This window comes from Doryrhamphus excisus, linkage group LG8 (assembly GCF_037039965.1).
Source record: "Doryrhamphus excisus strain RoL-2023G ecotype Guam linkage group LG8, RoL_Dexc_Guam_v1.1, whole genome shotgun sequence".
Classification (NCBI taxonomy): domain Eukaryota; kingdom Metazoa; phylum Chordata; class Actinopteri; order Syngnathiformes; family Syngnathidae; genus Doryrhamphus; species Doryrhamphus excisus.
The window spans coordinates 14,335,806-14,345,854 of record NC_136364.1 but is presented as its reverse complement, the minus strand read 5'-3'; the positions used below and the strand labels follow the sequence as shown (position 1 = coordinate 14,345,854).

At 41.4% G+C, this 10,049-nt stretch overlaps 1 long non-coding RNA gene across 3 annotated transcripts; it reads left to right on the top strand.

Annotated features, from left to right (window-relative positions):
* Window positions 1–7,329: 7,329 nt before the first annotated feature.
* LOC144899631 (uncharacterized) lies at window positions 7,330–9,984 on the top strand. Of its 3 annotated transcripts, XR_013627918.1 has the most exons (6): window positions 7,350–7,478; window positions 8,360–8,497; window positions 8,603–8,778; window positions 8,911–9,047; window positions 9,307–9,400; window positions 9,493–9,984. It is a non-coding gene; the product is annotated as an uncharacterized LOC144899631 (long non-coding RNA). The 3 variants fall into 3 exon arrangements; XR_013627916.1 differs by lacking the exon at window positions 8,360–8,497 and having other exon boundaries at window positions 7,330–7,478; XR_013627917.1 differs by lacking the exon at window positions 7,350–7,478 and having other exon boundaries at window positions 8,229–8,497.
* The last annotated feature ends 65 nt before the right edge of the window (window positions 9,985–10,049 follow it).

Here is a 10,049-nt window from a genome sequence, read left to right as displayed (position 1 = left end):
TTACCAGGCTATTATTACCAAATTGCTATGAAAGCTTAGATGTTCAGGCATGGTGGAGAGGAGGCTCCCTCTACTGGCCGTTGCCATGACGTGCACCTTCTCACTGGATGCTTCTGACAAATTGTGAGGAGACCTGAGCTACATGGATATTTTTTGAATTTGCCTGTAAAAAAAAAAAAAAAAATTTTTAAATTAAATAAAATAAAATAAAATAAAATGCCAGGCCGCAGTTTGGACACCCCTGCCCTGGTAGCTTCATTACAAAATGTCAGACAATAATAACAATAATAATGGCAATACTAGTAAAGTACCCGCCATGTTTTCACTGCAAGATAAAGTATCTCACAAGAGTGAGCACACCCCTAACATTTCATTTAGGGCTGTCAAAAGAAGGTGTTGGCATCAATGCAAGCCCACATCTCTGTTAGTGCTGGCTTCTATCCAGCGAGATGCATTCACGGACACTCCGACCTCCAAACATCAACACAAACAGTTGATGTATATATATACCAATACCATATCAAATATGAGTGTAGGCATGCTTTAGGATAGTCAGTGTTAAGCTTGTGTAATGGGAGAAAAAACACCGGGCCGCTTGCATCGTCTCTTTTTACCTTGAAAAAGGCGGTTGTCCGTCAGAAAGTGGCGGCGGTACTGCGGCTCCCCCTTCCTGTTCACCCCCCTGCCGCTCATGATGAGAGGAGGAAGCGGAACAACAATTGGGGTGACCTCTGAAAAAGAATGAATAATGGTTAGTTTGTGGAGATAAAACATCTTGGGTTCCAATTGTTCTTGTGATGGCACATGAAGGACAGACAAAACATCCTCCCGAATGTGCACGTTTCACTCTCACTCACCACATCTTGTCTAGTCATTTATTAATAATAATAATAAATCATTTAGTCACTACTCTCAGATTACTGATGATTTTCCACCACTCTACTTCCTCCTGATAGCCTTTCATTCCTTTTTACTGCCTATAAGGACTTGACGTGCACACCTGTGGGCTGTCTGTCCCGCTGACATCTACTGCTTCCGCCACACACACACACACACACACACACACACACACACCTAAAAAGGCGCCTGGAGCCGGCTGACCTGAAATGTCTGCTCTGAGGTCACAGATCAAGTGCTTTCCTTTGACCTTCATGACCTCAGCAGAAACCTGGAAGGAGTTGTCTGTGTGTGTGTGAGAGTGAGTGAGTATCTACACACACAAGCACACACACTCATACACACACACAGTATCATGCAGTTCATATTTTTAGACAAAATTGACAGAAAAGATTAAGTGTTTTTTCCCTTTTTATTTTATAATTTTTAGTAATAACATAAATATATGAAACATTCAAAGAAATAAAATTATGAAAAAAGTGGAGGTAAAAACGTAAAGCATCTTCAAAAAATCACATCAAAAAATGCACCAACAAAGGAAGAAGCACCTGAACTAAATACAACAATCAACAAAAAAGTGCCCAGACCAGCACAGGAAATATTACAAAATAAGAGCACGAAAACAGGAAATAATAAAACAAACCGTCACACAGGCAACAACCCAGATTGTGACATTCTGCCAACATGGCCCGATGGTATTTTATATTTACATTGCCAGCACTTAACTGCGTGACTGACATAAATTAACATTTAAGGATACTTTTATCTTCCTTGAAAACGGGGCTGTTCCCAAAGACACGATGTGGCAGCAAGACCACACGGACACCACTTTCCTCTTTTAGCAAGCGTTATTTTGTTCCTTTTATCAAAATGCTGGCAATTACAACCTTCTTTGTATTCTTTTTCTTTGGGTTATTGAGGTGAGAAACACTATTGAATTTAAGAAACAACTCATGGCAAAACAAGAAGGTGGTGGTGGTTGATCTCGCTGCCACATCAGGTCTTTGGGAACACATATCAGGAATCTCATCTTCAGTGAAGGTAAAAGTAACCTTTAATGTTCCTTTATTCCTTTCAATCATCATTAGCATTTTCAGCATTCCGTTTTGGTTAAAGTCGGTTCTTTCGGAACAGCTGAATGATGCTAACCAAGGTTACGGTGAAGTCGTACGCCACATGAGGCTCAGGGGTGAGAAAAGAATGTAAACGGTCAAGCCCGAGTGGACTTACCAGAGCACTTTGACCTGATAAGGAGAAGCGGGGTCACTGATGGGTCAAGGGTTGTGTTACACGGAGGTAAGACGGACTAGTTCAGCTTGCAGTCATCAAATCAAAAAAGATAAGTATTTTTCATATTTGAATGTCATTGCATGAAGAGAGAAATGAGTCAATAATGTCATTTATGTGTGTGGTGGTGGTCTCCTCTGAGTTCTATTTCAAACCTCCAAATTTCACTCCTGTTGCATCGCCAGACGTGGGAGGAGCCTAAGCGAGTCTTAATCAAGTCACAAGGAAGTGGCGGGAGAGAGTCAGGCTAATGTTTGATTATCTTGTACAAAGTCTCACCCTCTCATCAGTTAGGGCACAACGTTTATTTCAAGTTTATCATGTTGACACATCATAAAGCCAAACAAAGCTAGAGGAGCAATGGCTGACCTCTGGCAATTTGTGTCATATTTGTTTGTCCGACCACATTGTTGGGAGTATCAGGATCCGCAATCATCAGTGTGCGCTCTGACAAGAACAGTGAGGTAACACTAAAAGGCCATAGATGTTTTGTGTGTGTGATGCTATTTGACTGGTTTACTTGTCAGTTAGCAGGCCATTTCCTGGCTCATAGGTATTGTAATTAGGACAGGACTGATGCGTTTGCATTCGGAGGGGGGCAAACATGGCGCCGTTGTGAGTTCATCTACTTTTACTCTCCTCAAGTCAGGGTCACGTGGTGGCAGTAACATCTTCAGCACCCAGAGTGAAATGATATTTCTGGCAAACGTGCTGACTTGTGTCCACATGGGTCATATTCATGTAGGTCACATCCCGTCGCTCATACCGCCCCAACCTGCTCACCCCACTTCCTTAACTATTCATGAGGGATCAGAGCGCCCACAGCGGCTCGTGTTTCCCTTCCTACAACTCTACACCAGCAAACTGATACACTGCTCACAATTGTTCAGTCACATAACAACAAGGGAGTCGCTTTACGGTGGAAGCATTCCATCGCATAACGTCTCCACAGTGCATGAGTGCTGCATGGTGGTGGGGGGGGGGGCATGGGTCGCTATTGTGGCATTTCACTCCAAAACAGTGACTGTAAGGGTTTTCCATTGAAGCCTCGCCTGGTAACTAACTTAACTTAACTGGCCTTCTGTCTCTTGAAATCACACCCCGTCCGACTACAGACAGACACTCCAATCAAATTTGAAAAAATCCCCAAGGACTCTCTCTTGGCCGGGGGAGTGGTAACCCCCCCTCCCCAATCACTTCTTCTGTGGGACAGCTACCGGCTACCAGCCGAGTGCAATAAAGGCCTTTGTTATGCTGCTCTTCTGCACCGCATCCTTGCTGTAAGGCACAAAAGCAAGAAACACCCGCATGGGAAAGGTGGACTGCAGGGGGGGGGGGTCTGCACATCGTCCACATAGGATGCAACACTGACACTTTATACACCTCAGCATCATGTGTCAGACACAGTCTAGTTGGAAAAGCATATTATTGTCTTAGTCTATAGTTTGGTATAGTGTTAGAATCCTCATCGCTATATTTGAATATTTTCACTTCACTGCAATATGATAACTTTTCCCCAATCTAATTTTGGAAAAATCATATATTTCTCATAATATATGCTATTATGTATGTAATATGTATGCTACTAAAATGATACTATTTTTCTTTATTATATTACGATTTTATTCCTGCATCTTTTTGTCCTTTGTCATTTTTTTTGCTGTAATGTTATTATTGATTTAATATATTTTTTTACCATTAAGACAACATATTCTGCTGATATGTTGTCGTTATTCTCATAAAATGACTCCTCTATTTATGCGGGTTTGTTGAACTTTTTGAATGTGCAGCGCGCCACAAAGAGCAAATGGGGAGAAAAAGATGACTTTTATAGGAAAGTGATACACCGCCATAAGCAGAAAGATGATTGACAGTACTGGGACAACAAGCGATGGAGAGAAAGTCAACATCTAATGAAGCAACATGCAGCGTCTTAACTTACTTACTTTGAGTTCTTTTGAGGTCTCGGACGCTGACAAAAGTCCTCCCTTCCTCAGGTAACGAGCATCCATCCGTTATCCGAGGCACAGATACACTGCATGGAAGTCACCGGTGATTTGGTGAAGTCACGTGAAAGCGTCCCAGCAAGACCCTCGCTGGTTTGTGGGCGAAGCGGCACCCACCACGTCGTCAAGCACGGTGCCTTATTCAAACACCGCTCCTGGTGGGGGACCGCGGGGACATGCAAACCACGGACAGGACTCCCAGCGGACGGGGGCCGTGGGTTCTTGCGTCCTTGCGATCTTTCGGGACAAAAGCACGCCAACAAGATTCTCTGTTCATCCATTCATAAAGTAAGGCTGGGATTCGAACCCGTATTTTTCACAACATTTGAATTCTTTATGTGACCCAGGCCAGTCTAACCAGGCTGTCCTAAATGTGCCACATTCTAAAAATGGAATATAACAAGAAAACTCCAAAAAATGATAACATGGAAAAAAGACTTTTATATTTTTTGCAAAACAAATGCAAAAAATGAGCAGTAATTTAACAAGAATAAAGTATTAGACTTAGACTTTATTGATCCACAAGGGAAATGGTGCAGTGAACATAGCTCAGCTGCAGAAGAAAAAAGACACTTAGATCAAATGCATTACAATATGAATAAAATAGGAAAAAGATATAAGAACCAATATTGACAAATAGTCTGTAGAAATATGGTGGGGGGGGGGGGCAGACAGCACAGCGCAATGTGCTGGATTATGTTGGATTATCTTTCAGGACAGGTCAAGCTGGATGGCGGTGCAATGAATGAAGTCATGAGGCGTTTACTGTGTGCACAGAACCGCATGATTCTGTTAGGGATGAGCTCCGAGAGCAATTTGTCCGGTGTCTTTGTGTCTGTTCCGGTTACATACGCCTTCAATGGACTGCCAATGAAGTTCATTCATTCATTCATTTTCTACCGCTTTTCCTCACGAGGGTCGCGGGGGGTGCTGGAGCCTATCCCAGCTGTCTTCGGGCGTGAGGCGGGGTACACCCTGGACTGGTCGCCAGACTCACACTCACATTCATACCTATGGACAATTTGGAGTCGCCAATTAACCTAACATGTTTTTGGAATGTGGGAGGAAACCAGGAAAACCAGGAATTGAACACTGGTCTCCTAGCTGTGAGGTCTGCGCCCTAACCACTCGACCGCCGTGCCACCCTGCCAATGAAGTTGAAATATTTAAAAAGTTGTAATATTGGTAAAAAGAAAGAAACAAAGAAAGAAAGGCCTATTTTTGGAATATTAGGTGGGGAGAGAAGTTATGATGTCACCAGAATAAAGACAACATGTGACAGGAATAAAGTCACCACATTGCAAGAGACTCCTGATTTTCAAATTTTTCTTCTTTTCTTGTTAAAATATATTTTAAAATATAAGGAAGCCCCACAATCCACACTATGGACACCCATAGTCTACGAGAGCGTTCAGACCCCCCCTGCTCCATTCAGTGCTTTGTGGACCTCCCTCTACCTCGGCTTCCCTCCCACTCCTCCCAGTGTGACAGTTCAAAGTCTGGCAGCAACCGCCCGTCAGCCCAGAAATGCACCTTACAATTTGAAGCAGACAGCCAATCACCAGCCTCCTCAGCCGTAGCAGTCACTTGCAACATTTGCACAACAAAGGAAGCACTGGCTGATTCATCAACCCACCCACACCCCCGCTCCTCCGTGCCCAACACCCCCTTTCCCTTGCACTGGTGACTCCTCCTCTCATCTTTTGTGCTGGCTACCAAATCCCCCCACCTCCATAGGAGACCCTCCTCCCTCCCCTGTGCTGTTAATCTCCTCGTCTGCCCGTTGGGATCGCCTGATGCTGTGCACCCTCACGGGACACATCACACTCCGGTCCCATTTGCTAAGTGGTTTTTGGCCTGTTGGCAACACACACGTTTAAACAGGAGCAGAATGGAGGGGCACACTGGGAATGGGCTTGGGGTTCTGACTGATGGTGTTTGGTGTATAAGGGGACATTTACTTCTCATGTTTCAGCACTTTATGGTGCTTCTTTTAGGGTGCCCTAAAAGAACACCCCCCTCCCACACACACACACACACAAAGGACTTTCACATTTGGTGCTTCTATAGCAGGGGGGGTCACATGCAATTTAAAAAGAAAAGTCCAGATAAAAACAACACAAATATATAAATCTACAGTCATTTTACAATTATAAAGTCAAAATATTAAGAGGAAAAAAAGAAGAAAAAAGAAGTCATAATTTAATGAGAATAAAATATTATGAAGAGAAATCATGTCATTTTTTAATCTGAATATTAAAGAAAAGAGATGTTATTTTGCCTCTTAGGGACCCATGATGCTTTTCCCCTTTCTGGGCTATAACTGTACTTAGAATGTTGTATTCTGGTGTTAAACCATGCCAAAGTTAGGGTGGGGCTATGCTGGAGCCTATCCCAGCTGTCTTGAGAAAAATATCATTTTCCAAGAATAATGTTGTCATATTATGAGTAAAAATGCAATTTTTATAATGTTATCATGTAAATTTGCACATACAGATATTTTTTTTAATGGGATTAAAGTCCTAACTACAGGAACAAAAATGAAGAGGAAATTTGAAAGTTAAAAAAACAGCAGAAATGGGGAGATCAGCTGTGATTTCACAAGAATAAAGTCAAAATATTCAGAGAAAAAGTTGTCATCAAATGAGTTTTTCCGAGAATAAACTCATAACTTAGATAGATATAACATGTAAGATAATATCACAGTGGCCCTTCCATCCGTTCACTTTCTGGTTGTGGCCCCTTGGTGGAAAAGTTTGGCACACGCCTGCTCTATAGCAACAACAATCATGTGGGCAAGTGGACCCCCCTTCCCCATTGAGAACAAATCCCTCCTCCTTGCTTTGTTTTGTGGAGTAGAGAGATATACGTATGATGTATATGTGATACATATACTGTATATACACGCATAGCAAGGGGATTATTCTAATGTTAGAAATAAACATTGATACATATACTTTATATACACGCAGAGCTACACAGCAAAATCAAAAGTGTTAGATTTCCAGTGTTGGTGTTGTATGTTAAAAATACAGTGTTAATTTAACACTTGCTTAGTTTAATTCAACTATGTGAGAGTTAATTCCTCAAAAGAGTTGGTGTTAATCCAGGGAGTTAAATCCAAGCAACACTGTTAAGTGTTGATTTTAAAATCAACACTTAACAGTGTTGCTCCCAGAATTCCAACGGATCTGTGACGTGTTTGTCTAAAGGGCGGGACGACTTGGAGACTCGAGCACGGTCAGCAGAGGACGACTTTACCTCCAGACTTCACGGAGTATCTTTTCAGTAAGTATTTTATATGTGTCGATAAGTGTCGCGGAGTCCTGTCTATAGCTCTAACAAGGTAGGCTAAGTCCAATGTTAAGGTTAGCTGTTGTATGCTATTTTTTAAGGGTGCATTAATGTTCCTTTTGCACATCAGTGTTGATGAATATACACAGCTTGCTTAGGCTACACGTTTGGATAACACGGTATATAACTGCACATTTTTTGTAAGAGGTTAAAGCTAGCTAAAATGGTGTAGCACGAGCATGAGGCATCACATTAACAGAATATTCTCTGTCGGAAAATCTGTAGGCCATCGAAGTGCGCTTATGGCAATTAATTAGCTATGGTCTAGTTTCGATGAAAATATCAAGCGATGGAGTAAGGTTAGAGAGCCGGGGCTGGGCCGGGGGGTTGAGCTCCCGCCTGCCCAGAGACTGCTGCTATTGCTAAAAGTCAGGCTAGCTCTGTGAGCCGGGTAGCATGTTGCTGCCTTAGGCCTTAGGCACCGGACCACCACGCCAGCCACACAGAGCTCTGCTCTTACAGGGAGGAGTAGTTTATTTAATTATTTTATTTTATTGTATTTTATTTATTTTTAACTTTTGGGACTTAACAAAAGCTTATTCTTAACGTTAGCTTCTCAATCTAACGTTAGCCGCAGCTAATAAAGTTACCGGAGTCACACACACCCCCCACCCCCCAGCTGCGGCCATAATAATGCTATAATATCTACTGAATTTATGTGATATGTAAATGTCTCATATTATGGAGTTATGTTTATGATAGCTAATGGTAATGCCCTGTGTGCCCTTGATCTAAAATGTTGGGGAAAAGAAGTTTAGAAAATTTCTGTTTATCATAATTTTTCCATTGCTCTAAATTTAATATTTTTTTATCAGTCATTCATAAGCTAGATCTTCCACTTGAGACTGAGCTGCACTTGACAGATGAATCAGGGACAGAAGTCGATGCAGATGTGTTTGAGGAGCTTTTGCAAGCAGGGAACCTTACTGTTAGGGTGGCAACTAAGTCAACAGGTGAGACTCAGGCTTGTGAGGTCAGGAGTGGATCGTCAATAGAGTATTGTGGAGAACTAATTATTTTTTCATTTTGTGTATACATTTTTCTTTTACTGTTTACAGTTGTGCTTCATCATGATCTTTCATATACTTCGTTGGAGTCACCCATGTCAGACAACTCATCTGTGTCAGTGTCAGAAGACTCCGTGCCAGTATCCTCTGATTCATCTGATGCAACAGTGATTGTTCGGACAAATGGAGGGAAGAGAACCCATGCTGAACGGAAATCGGCAAAAGAGGTCTTAGTTATCAAATATCACACACAAATATATTGTGCAGTAGAACTGTGTCAAACTTTTTTTGTTGTTGGACATAATGATGATCGTGATGGATATAATTGCTAATTTGCTTTATGATTCTTTATGTTTTAGATGGTGAGAGATGCTCTGAAGGACAAACCGGGTGGACAGATTATTTTGGATGAATATGATAAAATGAAAACATTGATGGATAGCACAAGGAGACAGTTGGTAAACCTTCTTGTGGCCGACATGGTTGAAAGTCATGGGTAAGACTTCATTGTTCATATTTATACTTTACAGATTTTTTTTTTAACAGCACACTTATTTTAGAACATTGCATATTAGTAAAGCAACTTATTATTTATTTTCTCCTATGAAAGAGATAAATACTAAATGGCTAAAACATGATACAAAAACTGATTAAAAAAAACTATTTGAAAGAGACTTAAACTCAGTGACACTAACAACAGTAACATTTGTAAGCACTGAAGGAACTGTAGTAGTAATGTCATGTTTATCTTTCAGGAGGAGCCCACCTGTCTCTGTGCGAAGTAAATACGCTTTGGGCATCATCTCTCTGTTTCCCAGCCTCAGAGATCCATACTCAGACAATGGATATGTAAGTTTATAAATGAAAAGCTTGTATATCAATTTATGGAGTAGTAATGTGGTCTGAACTTACTCTACAATTTAATGTTTTTAATATTACAGGAACACTTCTATGACCCACAGAGTGGATCTGGGTACTTGGCCTGGAGGATAAAAACGGTTCAGCGCAACACTGCAGCTCAGTCCCGGAGATCTTCCACCAGCACACCCTACCAGGATAGTCCAAAGAGAAAGAGGGAGGTTCTCTGCACGGATAAGCAGCTGCTTGGTGAGCAGTGTCATGAAGCAATATCCTTTCTGAAACATTCAACTGACGAATCGGATGATCATTTCAGTGCATACTGTATCAATGAGAGAGCAGATTCATTTTCTGTTTTTCCAGTTAAGGAGTTGATTTATTACAGGCCCTATGACAAACAGTTTTCCAATGAGATGTGTGAAAAAACATACATAGTGCCACATTGTCATATTGTGTGAAAAAACATACATAGTGCCACATTGTCATATTGTGTGACCTGTGTTGTGGTTATTGCAAAGCCAGTGCTGTTGTTAATGTGGTGTGCTTGTTTGAAATACAGGTGATTCAAACTGCAACTTGTGTGGTTTTCTTTGTAAATTTTATTGTTGTTGTTATTATCATTATTATTATTATTATTAAC